Source organism: Dipodomys spectabilis, unplaced genomic scaffold, assembly GCF_019054845.1.
Source record: "Dipodomys spectabilis isolate Male_0828 unplaced genomic scaffold, ASM1905484v1 ptg000042l, whole genome shotgun sequence".
Taxonomy (NCBI): domain Eukaryota; kingdom Metazoa; phylum Chordata; class Mammalia; order Rodentia; family Heteromyidae; genus Dipodomys; species Dipodomys spectabilis.
In genome coordinates this window covers 7,742,306-7,758,879 of record NW_024870719.1, presented here as the reverse complement: position 1 = coordinate 7,758,879, position 16,574 = coordinate 7,742,306, and the positions used below count along the sequence as shown (strand labels likewise).

The following is a 16,574-nucleotide window of genomic DNA, read 5'->3' as shown; positions in this document are numbered from 1 at the left end:
ATGAATTCAATTTCAAGCATGCCTTTTTATTATTTTTAAGTATTTTCTTTTTTTTTAATTTTATTTTATTTTAATTGAGAACATAGTGTACAGAGGGGTTACAATTACATGGGCAGGAAAATGCATACATTTCTTACCAAGCATTGCAGCCTCCTCCTTTGTTTACCCTTCACCTCCCTTCCCAGCCTCCCCCCTCCCCCCCCCCACCCAATCATACCCCCCTCCACCCCCCCCCCACCGACATTGTAAAGCTGGTTTTGACATGACATTTTGTACTTCTCATTGTTGCAACAGGTCCACCTGAATCCTTAAACGACTTGTTTGTCCCCGTCTCCTCCACATGTTATACTGACATCAAATATAGTGAAAGCGGGGGTTACACTGTGGGGGAGGGACATACAAAGCAACAAAGAAATAATATTATAAATGCGTTAGAAACACATGCATGAAAGAAACAAAAACATTAAAATACATATTTGAGGGTTCGTTTTCCTAACATCACATTCTCTGACTTTTTCCGCTTGACTCATACCTATACTAGATATTGCAAATAAGGGAAACCATGGGACCTATGTTTCTTTGGGCCTGGCTTACTTCACTTAATATAATTTTTTCCAAGCCTTTCCATTTCCTAACAAATGGGGCAATGTCATTCTTTCTGATGGAGGCATAGAATTCCATTGTGTATATATACCACATCTTCTTGATCCATTCATCTACTGAGGGGCATCTGGGTTGGTTCCATATCTTAGCTATGGTAAATAATGCTGCAATAAACATAGTTGTGCTGGTAGCTTTAGTGTGGCCTTGTTTGTGGTCATTTGGGTAAATGCCCAAAAGTGGGATTGCTGGGTCGTTGGGGAGCTCTATATGGAGTCTTTTGAGGAACCTCCATACTGCGTTCCAAGGTGGTTGAACAAGTTTACATTCCCACCAACAATGAAGTAAGGTTCCTTTCTGTCCACATCCCCTCCAGCATCTGTTGTTGTTAGAGTTCTTGATTTTTGCTGTTCTAACTGGAGTGAGGTGATATCTCAATGTTGTTTTGATTTGCATTTCTTTTATGGCTAGGGATGTTGAACATTTCTTCATGTGTCTATTGGCCATCCTTCTTTCTTCTTCAGAGAAGCTTCTCTTTAGGTCTTTCGCCCACTTACTTATTGGGCAGTTGTTTCTTTGAGGATTTGTTGTTGAGTGGTTTAATTTTTTGAGTTCCAAGTATATTTTAGATATGAGACCCTTGTCCATTGTATGGCTAGTAAAGATCTTCTCCCAATCCGTGGGCTTTCTATTGATCTTGCTAGCTATGTCATTTGCCCTGCAGAAGCTCTGCAACCTTATACAATCCCATTTGTCCAACCTTTCTTTGATTTGTTGTGTTTCCGGGTCTCTGTTCAGAAAATTTCGGCCTGAGCCAAGGAGACCCAGGGTTTCTCCTATTCCATCCTGTAATGTTTTCAGAGTGTCTGCTTTGAGTTCAAGATCTTTGATCCATTTGGAGTTGATTCTGGTGCAGGGTGATATATAAGGATCTAGCTTTAGTTTTCTACATGTAGTTAACCAGTTTTGCCAGCACCATTTACTGAAGAGGCTGTCTCTCTTCCATTCTATTGTTTTAGCTCCCTTATCGAAGATTAGATGGCTATAGGTCTGTAGGTTCATTTCTGGGTTTTCAATTCTATTCCATTGGTCCTGAGGTCTGTTCTTATGCCAATACCAAGCTGTTTTGATTACTATGGCTTTATCGTAGAGTTTGAAATTTGGTATTGATATTCCTCTAGCAGTGTTCTTTCCGTTGAGGAGCGTTTTTGCTATTCGGGGTCTTTTATTGTTCCATATGAATTTTTGGATTGCCTCTTCTATTTCCTTGAAGAATGAGGGTGGAATTTTGATAGGTATTGCGTTGTATTTGTAGATAGCCTTGAGAAGTATTGCCATTTTCACAATGTTAATCTTTCCAATCCAGGAGCATGGGAGGTTTTGCTGTTTTTTAAGTTCTGTGTTGATTTCCTTTTTCAAGATTTTAAAGTTTTCATCATAGAGGTCCTTCACTTCTTTAGTTAAGTTAATTCCTAGGTATTTTATTTTTTGTGGGGCTATTACAAATGGAGTTGCTTTCCTAATTTCAGCCACACTTTTCTCATTGTTGGCATACAGAAAAGCCATTGATTTTTGGGGGTTAATTTTATAACCTGCTACTTTGCCAAAGTTTTGAATCAGCTTGAGTAATTTGGGAGTGGAGTCTATGGGATTCTTTAAATACAAGATCATGTCATCTGCAAAGAGGGAGAGTTTTATTTCTTCTTTCCCTATTTGGATCCCCTTTATGTCTGCATCTTGTCTTATTGCTGTAGCTAGGCATTCTAATATTAGATTGAAGAGAAGTGGAGAGAGTGGGCATGCTTGTCTTGTTCCTGATATAAGAGGAAATGGCTTTAGTTTTTCACCATTGAGTATAATGCGGGCTGTAGGTTTGTCATATACAGCCTTTTTTGTATTGAGGAATGTTCCATGGATTCCTAATTTTTCCAAAACCTTCATCAGGAAAGGGTGTTGGATCTTGTCGAATGCTTTTTCTGCGTCTATTGAGATAACGATGTGGTTCTTATTCTTGCTCCTGTTGATGTGATGAATAATATTAATTGATTTGCGTATATTGAACCAGCTTTGCATCCCTGAAATGAATCCTGTTTGATCGTGGTGTATGATTTTTTGGATGAATTGTTGAAGTCGGTGGGCCAAAATTTTGTTGAGAAGTTTTGCATCAATGTTCATCAAAGAAATGGATCTATAGTTCTCTTTCTTTGATGAGTCCCTGCCTGGTTTTGGGATGAGGGTTATGATGGCTTCATAGAATGTGTTCGGTAGTGAGCTTTCTCTTTCAATTTCATTGAAGAGTTGGAGGAGAATTGGTGTGAGCTTTGCTTTGAAGGCCTTGTAAAGTTCCGCTGTAAAACCATCTGGTCCTGGACTTTTCTTAGCTGGGAGGTCTCTAATTGCTGTTTCTATTTCAATGCTTGATATGGGCCTGTTAAGATAGTTTAACTCATCTTGGTTTAGTTTTGGCATGTCAATATTTGCTAGGAAGAGGTCCTTTTCTGTCAAGTTCTCAAACTTATTAGCATACAGTTTTGAGAAGTATTCCCTTATAATGTTCTGAATCTTGGTTGTTTCCGTGGTGATGTTTCCATTCTCATCTCTGAGTTTATTAATTTGGGTGTGTTCTCTTCTTTTTCTGATAAGATTTGCTAAGGGTCTGTCAATTTTGTTAAGTTTTTCGAAGAACCAACTCTTTGTTTTGTTGATTCTTTCTATAGTTTTTTTGGATTCTAATTCATTTAATTCTGATTTAATTTTGATTATTTCTTTCCATCTACTGGATTGGGGTTTATCTTGCTGCTCTTTTTCAAGGAGGTTTAGATGCGTCATTAAATTGCTAGTTTCAGATCTCTCCAATTTGTTGATGTAGGAGCTCAGAGCTATAAACTTGCCTCTGAGTACTGCCTTTGCTGTGTCCCAGAGGAGCTGGTATTTTGTGTGTTCATTTTTGTTGAATAGCATGAACATTTGAATTTCCTTTCTAATCTCTTCCATGACCCACTCATGATTCAGCAGTGTGTTGTTCAGCCTCCATGTGATACCGGACTTTCTTTGGTGGCTTTTGGTGTTGAGTTGTAATTTTATTCCCTTGTGGTCAGAGAGAATGCATGGTATAACTTCAATGTTTCTGAATTTAGACAAGTTTGCTTTGTGGCCTAAAATGTGGTCTATTTTAGAAAACGTTCCATGTGCTGCTGAGAAAAACGTGTATTCTGATGCTGCTGGGTGAAATGTTCGGTAAATGTCTGTTAAGTCTAGTTGATCTACGCAGCTGTTTAGATCTGTGGTTTCTCTGTTGAGTTTTTGCCGAGTTGATCTATCTAGTGGGGAGAGTGGTGTGTTAAAATCCCCAACAATTAATGTCTTTGGATCTATATGGGATTTGAGGGAAAGTAGTGTTTCTTTGATAAATTTGGGTGCTCCATTGTTTGGCGAATAGATATTTAGAATTGTAATATCCTCCTGAAGGAGAGATCCTTTAATTAGTATGTAGTGACCTTCTTTATCTCTTTTCACGAATTTTAATTTGAAGTCTATTTTATCTGATATTAGGATTGCAACTCCCGCCTGTTTATGCGGTCCGTTTGCTTGGTAGATTTTGTTCCAGCCTTTAACATTGAAAATGTGTTTGTTTTTACGGGCAAGATGTGACTCCTGCAGGCAGCAGATAGAAGGGTCTTGTTTTTTAATCCAACTAGACAGTCTATGTCGCTTAATTGGAGAGTTCAGTCCATTAACATTAAGAGATAGGACTGAGAGGTATTTGGGAGTTCCTGCCATGTTATGTACCTTCTTGGGGGCTGCGAAAACTGGGTTCTTCCTATGGTTCTTGGATTCTCAGTTTGGGTGCAGTTTCTTGGCCTTTATTGTGGTCTTGTTGGTTTTCTATGTGTAGGACATCTTTAAGAATCTTTTGTAGGGCTGGTTTGGTGGAGATGTATTGTTTCAATTTTTCTTTGCTATGGAAGGTTTTTATTTGGCCTTCGGTTATGAAGGAGAGTTTACCTGGGTACAGTATTCTTGGTTGATAGTTGTTTGTTTTTAGGGCATGGCATACATCGTTCCAGGCTCTTCTTGCTTTGATTGTCTCTGCTGAGAAATCTGAGGTGATTCTAATTGGTTTCCCTTTATAAGTGATTACCCTTTTCTCTCTGACAGCTTTAAGGATCTTTCCCTTGTTCTGAGTTGATCCTGTGTGGATTATAATGTGGCGGTGGGATGTCCTATTCTGGTCTGGTCTGTTTGGGGTTCTAAAGGCTTCTTGTATCTGGACAGGCCTATCTTTTTGCATGTTTGGGAAGTTCTCTGCTAGGATCCTGTTAAACAAATTTCCTAGACCATTAACTTCTGTTTCTAGGTGCTCCTCTACATCCATTATCCTTAGATTAGGCCTTCTGATGGTGTCTTCCAGGTGTTGGATAGATCTATCATATTTCTTGGACTTGTCTTGCATGGTTGTATGTTCTTTCTCTATAATATTTAGGCTGTCTTCAATCCCTGAGATTCGATCTTCTGCATGGTCTAACCTGCTGTCAAGACTCTCTACTTTGTTTTTTATCTCTTTTCCTTCTAGTTGGTCAGCTTTGATGGCTTCAAGTTCTTTGTTGAAGCTCTGTTTTAGGTCTTGTATGAATTTCTTTACTTCCTTAATTTGGTGTTCAGTGTTTGTCCTCAAATCACTTAGTTGATTGGTTATGGTTTCTTTGGGCTCCCATTCCTTCTGTTGGGTTCCATTCAGCATTCCCTTTGTGGTCTCCCTGACTTCCTTCAGCTCTTTGTTAATGGATTCCATGAATCCCTTTAATGATCTTTGTGTGTTCTCTACCTGGTCTCTCAATTCCTGTATCACTCTTTGATTAGCTTCCTCCCGTTCGTGGGATTCCTGCAGATCTCTTTGAGTGTTCTCAGCCTGCTCACGCCATTCCTCCCTTTCTCTTTGAGTATTCTCAAGTTGTTCACGCAAATCCTGTATCAGTTTTTGAGTAGCTTCCTCACGCTTATGATATTTCTGTATAAACTTCTGGGATGCCTCTTCTCTCTCCCTGTCACGCTCATACAGAGTCCTTTGTACATTGTCAAACTTTTCATTTATCATGTTTGCCAGCAGTGTTTGTAGAGCTGTTTGGGAACTCTCCTCTGGATTATTCATTATCTGTTCTAACCCCTGATTATCAAGATTGGGAATTGAGATACCCGAATTTGCCATTTTTCTTGTGTTTTTCCGGCTTACTCTGCCCATTTGAGATGAAGATAGCACCAGTTTTGTGCTAGAACACTCTCTTAAGGCAACCATCAACCAAAGTTTGCATTTGTACAGTCAATAGTCTACAGATACAATCTAGTTTTACAGGTACATCTATTCGACATCAAACAACTATATGTTAAAGGACTTCGAACCGCAGAGAAGAATTTGGAAAACCAGAAATTATTAGGGTTAGGGAGAGATGTGGGTAAAAAATAGGAATAGATTGGTGTGGGGAGGCACAGGGAGAGTTAACTATGTCCTAATCACAGTGCAGGAAATAGGTTGGGTAGGATGCAAGTAGAGAGAGAGAGAAAAAGAAGAAAGGGAAAGGGGAATGAAAAGAGACCAGAAAAAAAATAGAAACGTAAAAATTAATGTTATTTTAGAGATTAAAAGACCATCTATTTATAGAGGAATATGAATATGTTGAGAGAAAGGGAGGGACATAGAGGAGATGTGAAAAACTTTAAAAAAATGCTTAAAATATTATATAGGTATAAAGAGGTAGTACTGCTATTAATGAATTTAAGTCTCAGAGGTTTTGAATTGAGTAATAAGTTTGTGGATTAAGTGTGTACACAATGGGGGGTAGGGTCTACTGGTTAACTACGGGTTTATCTGAGGATGTGCAGGACAAGAGTTAAGTCACATAAAGAAGAACAAAGAGGAAAAGATGGAAAGAATAGGAAAGTGAGAAGAAAAGATCAGAAGTTCAGTAGAGCTAGACAAAAAACAAAAAGATAATTAAGAATGAAAGAAAAAGAGAAAGAAGACAAGAAAAGAAAGGAAAACACACATTCATGTATTTCTAAAATAAAAATTATAAGAGGAGAAAAGGAAAAAAAAAAGTTAATGGAAAACAATTAATTTTTCAGAAGAGGCAAAAATTAAAGATTAATAAAAGTTTTAGAAAAGCAAAAAAATTTTTTTTATATATATAAGGTAACAAAAAACGAAAAACAAAACAAAACAAAACAAAAAAGAAAAAAAGAAAAGAAGAAGAAAAAAAAAAAAAAAGGTCTCTGATTTTTTTTTTTGGGGGGGGGGAGGGGTGGGAAGAGTCCTGTATCTCCCTTTTGTCTGTAACCAGAGTCTGGTTGGAGTCTCTGGTCAGCTTGAGGTCCTGTGGCTTGATTGGTTTCTTAAGTCAGTTTGTTGGAACAGGCAGAAAAATGCTCTGCTTTACCCAAGATTTTGAGATTCCCCCTCCCAGGTTAGTTTACTGGGAGGGTGATCTGCTTTGAGAATCACAAAAGAGGGGGATGCAGTGATGAGGCTAGGTTCTGGGTAGAGTTGAGGCCTTTCAACAAACAGTATCTTTTCCCTGGGGCTATTTTGTGAAAAAAACTCACAGCACTCAGTCTGGAGCCATTCTCAGGGTTTCTGTTTTTCAATTGATTGTGGAGGCTGCTAGAGGGAGGGGCAGCCTCTGGCTCTGGTTACCCAGTGAGGAGAGCCACTCCAATGGCTGGCACCTGAGCTGGGTGACTTTTCCCTGGATGGAACTGAGTCTGTGAGGTCACTTCGCCGTTAAGTTCTTGTGACCTGCTAAATGACTCGTTTTATTCCAAGGCCTGAGCTGGAGCTAGCTGCTCCTCCGAGCTTTGTCGGTATCCAAGATGGAGATCACCGGTGCTGGGGGGGGGAGGGGTGGCCTTCCCTCCTCTGCTCCCTGGGAAGGAGTGAGGAAGTGGGGCTTCTACTCACGCCGAGTCTTGGATCCTGGGTCGTCTCTGGTCTGCAAAGTGCAGGATGAAATTGTCCGCTCCTTGTCGGTTCTTGCTGGTGTTGAGTAGAATCCGCTCGCCCGCTGCGTCTGGCTCCTTCGTCCTGGACTCTCTGTGTGAGCGCTCAGGTATGGCCGCGGCTGTGGTCGCCGCTGCGACCCTGCCGCCGCAGCAGCAGCTGCTGGCAGACGCTCAGATGTGTCTGCTTGACTTCCCCTCTCTTGACTAACTCTCTGTCCTGTGATGGCACACTTGGTGTGATTCTCTGGCTTGGGACTGTTCACTGGAACTCTGAAACTGTTTTCTATGCAAGAGCTTGTTCAGATTCCAGCTTCTCCTCCGCCATCTTCCCGGAACTACCTTTTTAAGTATTTTCTATTTTTAAAATTTTATTTTATTGCCAAGATGCTGTACAGAGGGGTTACTGTTACATGAGTAAGGCAATGAATATATTTCTTGTGAAGCATTGTTATAAGCATGTCTTTTTAAAAAGACATCTTTCTTTGAGTTTCATGGAAACATGGTACCCTATGAAAAGTGTATAGGGAGTTTAAATGAAGGCTTCTTTTCTTTCTCAAGTAGCTCAGGACACACTGCACATACATATACAGAAGGAAGATGGGTCATGTATATACACACCAACAAGAGTAAACTATGAAGAGATTTACAATGGTTCAATTATATCTGTTTAGAAAAGATAGGAGTCAGTCTCTAATATGAATGGTATCTAGTGAACAGAAAAGAAGAAAGCTGAAATGCTTCAGTTATCTAATAACACAAACCAAATTTTTAAAATGCCCCTTTTTGACTATGCTAAGTACCAGGTTCATACAGACTTGTAATGCATGAATTGAATGCCTAAGGAGCTTGCTTTGGATTCTCAGGCACTTGGAAGTGTGTGTAGTGTGTAGACTTTTATCAAAACTGACAGAAGGCAAAAGGAAGGGAAAAAGAAAGCATAACAGGAAAAGGCAGACACCGAATCTCTCATAATTTTTACTGTTTGTGCTGACCAGTGTCCAAGCTGGGATCTACAGAAGAACCCTCAGATTAAATATCCTCATCCTTAGGACAAAGTTTCCTTACTTCGTAATAGTGATTGTCATTACAGTTGTCTTTCATTCTGAAATTAAAAGAAAATACTTTCAAACCTCTATGTAAGGCTTGTTTTTACTCAGTGAATTGATTTTATTTGAGCCAAAAACACTCTCCTTAAATAAAAACAGTTAAAGTGCTTGAGGTGTATTTTCTTTTCTTATGTTTTTAAAATTTGCATCTCTTGAACTTCTCCCCATTTTTCTTACTATAAATCTTTGCAGTCACTTGGTAACCTTTATTTTACTAAAGTGACTGATTTTCTTTTTTCTGAGCAACTGAGGAGAGATTCATAAAATAATCTAGTGCAATGGTAATTCTGAAATTAAGTGGAAATAAATGAGAAATTACTAATTTAGAAAAATACATTTAAAAATTAAAATTGCTCATCCATGAACCAATGGAGAATTCTATAACTACTGGGAAAATTCTTATACTTTACGTATCTTTTGGCATGTATATTTTAAAATGAATTTGCATTCAGCAAAAGCTAGGGATTTTACAGATGACTGATGCCTGTGAAAATGAGATTTCTCTCCTGAACTTGCTTTAATTAAAATGCTGTAAGTACAGGAACATTTCAATGTGCCAATCTCCATATTTGGTTAGTGCTAGCTTTCTAGAAAAAAACGTTGCTTTGCTGTGCATTTGAAACAGCACTGTTGCCCAAATTCTGCAATGTTAATACATTGCCTACCTAACACTTTGCACAAATTCTTAGTGAATAATATTGAATACATGATGATGAAATGTAAAAAGGGCTTTTGGTATTGTATGTCTTGTTCTGTTTTTACATTTGCTGCCTGTTTTTAAAAATATTATATTAATTAAATTGGTACTAATGAATTTGCACACAAAGAAATATTTAATTGCGTACACCCAGTTTTGAAATGCTACAGCTGACATAATTCACAATCTATTCTTTTGGATAATTTGACAAGTTATATGTTGTGTTTTACCCATCATGACAGAGATGTTTCCTCTGTAGGAAGCCGATTGGATACCTTCAGATCACAGGACTGTTTCACACAGAGGAAACAGTATGTTCTTTTGCAATGATACACATCATTTAATCCTAATGGTATCAGAATTTATCATATCAGTGTATTTATTTTTTGTGATAAGATACACTATGAGAACTGATTTCCATATTTCCTTACAAACAGAATACTTGCCTCAAATACTGTAAGCCTCATTGTTTTTCTTTTCAGTTCTCTAATTTGACAAATTCCTTGAGTCCCCACACACACAGATTTTTAGACAACAACTGTTTTTAATTTGGTTTAATAACATCAGAAGTTAGAAATACAGTGGAAATTATGTTTTGTAATGAGACTTCAGCTTACTTAACACATTTTTACATAAAGAAATGTGAAACCACTTTCCAGTTTGTTCACAGGACTTGCTAAATGTTACATGAAAAAAGAATAGATTTGCTTTCATTCCACATACACTGGAAAACCTTTTAGTAGACAAAGTAACTGATGTGAAGAATATTTTTTAAGATGTTGAGTCTCATTCATGTTAATAGTATCATTATATAAATTCTACTTCCTATAAGGAATAATTTTCATTTAATGCCACAAATGTATTCAATATTAAATATATGGATAACTATAGGTCAGTAAAGGGGATAAGAATAGCACATATATTTAGATAATTAACCTTAATAGGAAAGAATTATTTTCTAATACAGTAATCAAATTTGAAGTACTTGTGGAACAGGAAAAGAATACGTCGGAAACAGTTTGTCTGTTGTGGGTTTTTTTTGCATACAAGATTCTATACCTTCATATTTTTATGACTGGTTTGTGCCACATGGAAAAGAAGCATAGCAATTTATCAAGACATCATGTATGCTTAAAATTTTAATTCATTGCTAGGCGGTGGTGGCTCACATGTGTAACCCTAGCTACTAAGGAAGTTGAGATCTGAGGATCATAGTTCAAAGCCAGCCCATGCAGGAGAAGTCCATGAGACTCTTATCTCCAATTAACCACCAGAAAACTGGAAGTGGCACTGTGGCTCAAGCAGTAAAGCACTAGCCTTGAGTTGAAGAGCTGAGGGACAGTGCCCAGGCCGAGTTCAAGCCTCATGACAGACAAAAAAATCAATTCATAATTCTATTAAATATGTTATTTACCTTAAAAATCTCATAAATATGTACTCATTATCTTGCCCATGTAATTGTAACCCCCCTGTATGATATTTTCACAATAAAAAGAATCTCAAAGAGATAAAAAAAAAAAGCCTCTAGAAAGTAAATGTATAACTTGTTTTGCCTCTTAAGCTTTTGAAGATTAAATAAATATTCAAAGTAATCTATAATGATATTTAATAGTGATATGAGACATAATCAACTCCAAAATTTTATCTGCCTTACTTAGCATTTGTTATTCAAAAGATACCTAATACTTTATTATTAGAGTATTTTAAAAAAAGACACTAATTATAAATGTTTTAAACAATGTAGAATTTTAAGAGAAAACATATCACAAGGCCAGCCCTCAATGAATGGTCCCAGTTACTAGGTTGCAAGGTACATTTGTAGTGCCTGAATATAAATGTCATGTATAGAAGAAGAGATGGAGATGTATATTGTTATCTATTTATAACCAAAGTCATACCAAAGTAGCAAGAATACCACATTATATCTGAAAACTGGAGATAGGAAAGGCTTCATTTTAAGAATTTTATGAATTTCTCCTTTATAGGTACATAGAATAAGAGATTCTTGCAATTGTTATTGGCCAATGAGAAAGAAAGCCCTAGAGTAAATAAATGTGAATATATTGGAAAAACTGGTCTTGAAAGGACTAGGATGAGATAACTAACATATGACTTTCTACTGGAATTTATTTTAGTGATTGAATATTGGAAAACTTTAAATTACTGAGAATTACTGAGTATCTTACTTTCTTTGTTATCTGATTTGACAGTTTTCAGTGGTTTTCACTATCTTTGAAATATTTTCCAGCTATGAAATTTTCAGATAACTAGCCATAGTGAAAATTAATTCTCTGTAGATGTAAATTATGTGTGTTAAAATGTAGAGAATGATTGCCATGGATATTAAATATTTTGTCAGCTCTTCTATTTTTAAACTCAGTTGGACTTGTCAAATAAGGCTACAAAATTCTATCTGAAAAATGTCCTTTCCCCAGTTGGTAAGAGGTTGTGAGTCCTCATTTGTTAAGTAGAATCTTTGTCATATTAATTATTCAAAATTTTATGTAAGTGATACTATTTCCTTTTCAAAAAGAATTTAGGTAACTATGGCTTTTATAATTGAAATACCTTATGGACTCACTACCTAAAAATCCAGATTAATTAGCACTGTACATTGGTTAATGCTCCATTTCTCTAGTTTATTTTTCTTTTCCTCCACTGACTGATTTCTTCTGCTATTGGTATGGTCTCACTTAAAAATAATAAATGCTATTATTATTAACTGTGATTTTGTTTTTATCATTTGACAGTTTGGAAATCTTTAAATGGATTAATGTATTATAGAGGCTTATCTTGGTTAAGTGAAAGACAACAGAGAAATTGTATATTAATGTTTGTTTTCACACTTGTCCACTCAGAGTACACATCAGCCTTCTCAGCTGCTCCTGATAAGAGGATTGGAGAGTCTTTCTTTACTATGTCTTTTGATCTATGGATCAATTGATAGTAATAACATGATCCATGTATATGTTTATAATTCAGAAAAACCTTTCTGTTTTATAAAAACTACAGATTTTTTTCTTTTGTTGTAGGTTAGTCATAAACTAGATCAATATATATTGATTTTGCTGGTGGGCATAAAGAGAAGGGTCATAAATCCAATCTGAAACTGTCTATGGAAACTTATAGATAAGAGTGAGTTTGTACTTATTTGTTCAATTGTGATATTAGTAAAACATTTTCAAAGTAGGCTCTAAGATAAACCAACATTAGTGTTATGCCCATGAAAATAACCAGATGGCATCCAATAGGCTTCTGAGATTATTACAAGCATAAAAATGAGCTGATACTGTAAAGAATAAAAAATGTTAAATTTTTGTAATGGATAGAAGAATTTCTGCCTTGTTTTCTTTTTGGGGGGCATTTGAATCAATAAGTGTATCTGTGCTTTTTTGTTGTTGTTTTTCTTCTGAGCTTTTCTACTCAGTGGTTCGATGAACTACATGAATATTCAATAAAAAAAAATTATAGCAGCACAAGTTTCCACCTCACAAATATTAATTAGATTGCCTAAATGCTCTCAATTCTTGCACTGTGCACCTTGACCAATTTCATGAATTTTTGCATCTCTTTGCAAATTTATTTCAATATCCTTTTGATAATAGGAATGCTGTACTTCACATTCTACTCAGCACCAATCACAATATCTGTGCACTGTTCTGTGACTAATGAATGAACGAAGTAAGGTCTTCCACACATGGGAAATTTATATTTGCATGAGAGTCATTATGATGAGTAGTCTCCGAGGTGTCACCCGAATGAGTCCCACCCCCACAGCGACACAGGTGGCTGCACTGTAGAGGAGACTGTGAAGTGTAGGATGATTGCAAAATTCTGAGAAAAATATTAAGAAACGTTTTATTTGTCATGTTATATTTGGGAATATTATATCTTGTAATATGATGAGAGAACTCTTTTATAATGACCATGGGCTCTGTCAACTTCTGCAAAAGTAAAGCAGAAGTCGAGTGCTGGTGTCTCTTTTCTGTAATCTTAGCTAGTCAGAAGGCCGAGATCTGAGGATTGTTGTTTGAAATTAGTATGGGCAGGAAAGTCCATGAGATTCTTAACTACAATTAACTACCAAAAAAGAGCAGGAAGTGGAGCTGTGGCTCAAGTGCTAGAGTGCTAGCCTTGAGAAAAAGAGCTCAGGGACAGTGCCAGGCCCTGAGTTCAAGCCCAGGGCTGGCGTCTTTCCCCCATCCCATACACCACCCTCTGTTGCATTGAAACTGAAGATGAATATACATGATCTACTTCTTTTGTGAATATCATTTTTTCCTACATAAGAAAGAAATAAAAGTCATAAGAGATTTATAATTAGATTGACTGATTGTTCTCCACAAGAGGAAACAGCAGAACTTGATTTATTCCTGGATAGGTGATTAGAAAGAAACTTTAATCAGAATTCAGTGGATGGGGCTGGGAATGTGACTTAGTGGTAGAGTGCTTGCCTAGGATACATGAGGCCCTGGATTTGATTCCTTAGTACCATCTGAACTAAACAAGCAAATAAACAACAACAACAACAAACTTCAGTTGAATAAAAATTAAAATATATATCTAAATAACAAATAAATTTTATAAATTATCATTTACATATGAAAAGTACTATAATTCATGAGAAATCTTCATAATAAGAAGTCTATCATTCTTGGTATGAACTAAAAACAAACAAAACTGACTTTGGTATTTTTTTTCAGAGTAAAATCAGCACTGAATATCAGAAAATGCTATCAGAAAACACACCCAATGAAGCTCCAAAAAAAAAAAAAAAAAAAAAAAGAAAATGCTATCAGAAATAATATAATAATAATCTCTGAGAATAATAGAATGAAGAAACAAGTCACTATATAAATATAAAGGTTTGACATATTGTAGACAATATATGGAAAATTTTTTCAGCTGACACATCTCATTCATTTAAAATGTTTTCCAATACATGGGCTCATAATAATATTACATTTTTGTAGTGGAATGTGTTTATTAAATTACTTCATATTTATGAGCAAACATATTCACCTATGTTTTGCTCTTTTGTGGTGGTTACATTTCGACTTTAGTTATACATGTAAATATTTTTAATTGTAGGAAAACTAATTAAAAAACTAAGTAATTCTCACCATTAGTGTTTATGTATCTTGTTTTCCTACTGTGTACTGGCAGTTAGTATTTTCAACTTAATTATTTTTCTTGGCTTTCTCTTCCTGTATTCATTTTGTATTTCATATCATCTTCCTTCCAGCATGGTGTGAATGTGAACAATCCTTCCATCTTTATTGGCTGGCTTGAGGTCTTTCCTGTGAAAAGTGACTAGTAGCAGCCTCAAGTTTTCTAACAGTGCAATACTAGTGAATAAGGAAAGCTATCTTATGTCCCCGAATCCTCCCTACCTGTCACCTAGGCCACTTGTAGTGGCATTCCAGACAATTTTATTTTCTCTGGTATAAATCTTTCCCACTTAACTTCCTCTTGGTCATTTATATCTGACCTTCATATTAAAAGATAATTAAAGTTCATAATATACACAAAGCTAGAACTAAATGTGTCTGAATGAACTGTCTGAGTTGTTGGTTTTTGTTGATTACCAAGCATTTTGCTCTTCTCCTTTTCGGCCATTGCTGAAGCAGAAGCGGCCAAAATGAAGTTCAATCTCTTTGTTATTTCTGACCAAAGCAAGAACTGGAAAAAGCATTTCAATGCACCTTCCCACATTTGCAGGAAGATTATGTCTTCCCCTCTTTCCAAAGAGCTGAGACAGAACTACAATGTGCGGTCTATGCCCATCTGGAAGGATGATGAGGTGCAGGTTGTACGAGGACACTATAAAGGTCAGCAGATTGGCAAAGTCGTCCAGGTATACAGGAAGAAGTATGTCATCTACAGTGAATGGGTACAGTGGGAAAAGGCCAAGTATTTTGTTGCTTTCTTAGACTAGGTCAAAAGCTACTGTTTTACTTTTCCTTGCCACATATTTTCTTAAAATAAAAATATTTTAGAAATAGTAATCTTTCATTTGTCCTCATAATATATTCCTTGCTAAATAGTTTTTTCTAACACAAACCAGCTTTGTGAATCACCCACAAGAAAAATTTGTCTTTTGATACTGGAACTACACTTACAAGGCAGAGTGGTAGAGGAAAATGTATCTTCACGGAAACTATTTTGGTTTTGACAGAGAGTCCTAGGAAACTCTGCATAATGCTTGAAATAGATAAGGAACCAAATCAATTTGAATCTGAACAAACACACAAAGTCTCAAAGATATATGATTTATCATTTCTTTTCTCAATTTATTAAAAAATTGTTATAAAATGCTGACTTTCCACAATGGTTAGTATAGTCTTTAAATAAAACATTTGGAGATACTGACAAACAGAAGCTGGGACTAAATCTGAGAACTCTGGAAAATAAATGTCCTTGATATTCAGAATGTTTTGTGAAGAAATAAAAAGAGAAAGAAACATGGATGCATGTCAGTAAGTGCTATAAATTGTACTCCTGTCCTAGTTAATTATTACTATATACAGTGGCTATTATCACTGTTTCAGTTTTTAACAAAAACTTTCTCACTGCTGAAAAAAATGCTTGCAAATATCTATTTTTCTTAAAAAGTGGTACAATGTATAGAACCAGGTGCTTGAGTATACTCAACACTGTTGCTTCAGCCACAATAAATAACTCCCTTAAATGACCAGTATGCTTATGATTATACAAATGTCGAGAAAGATATTTTTCTATTCTTTCTCCTTATTCTCTTTCAAACCCTATTTTTCCCTGGGAACTCAAAAATGTCTTAGAGCTCCAGGTAAAGTCACGACACTACCTTTGTCATCTTACTGACGACAGGACTAAAAGAAAATTCTGGACAGCAAGGAGCACCAGAGGCTAACTCTAGCTCATTGGTAAGGAAGTGGGCAACATTGTCCTACCCGAAGCCATGCCTCACATGGACAGAGATTCTCATGTTGCTTTCTATGAAATCTCATCCCTCCCACTGAGATGAAGACTGTGCAATTTTTCTTTGAGACAACTATGTATAGTCCTCATTCTGCCTGGAAAAATTTACAAGTCAGTATTTCCTTGTTTCCAAAACCCTGCTTCCATTATGTGTGAATTGGCATTGAGTTCATTCAGAGGTGCTGAATTTCTACTATCACATATAAAAGGGCAATATT

At 36.3% G+C, this 16,574-nt stretch overlaps 1 long non-coding RNA gene across 1 annotated transcript; it reads left to right on the top strand.

The window, feature by feature from the left end:
* The first annotated feature begins 7,618 nt into the window (after window positions 1-7,618).
* Window positions 7,619-15,299, top strand: LOC122106519. The gene is made up of 3 exons (XR_006147192.1): window positions 7,619-7,630; window positions 7,694-7,700; window positions 15,077-15,299. It is a non-coding gene; the product is annotated as an uncharacterized LOC122106519 (long non-coding RNA).
* The last annotated feature ends 1,275 nt before the right edge of the window (window positions 15,300-16,574 follow it).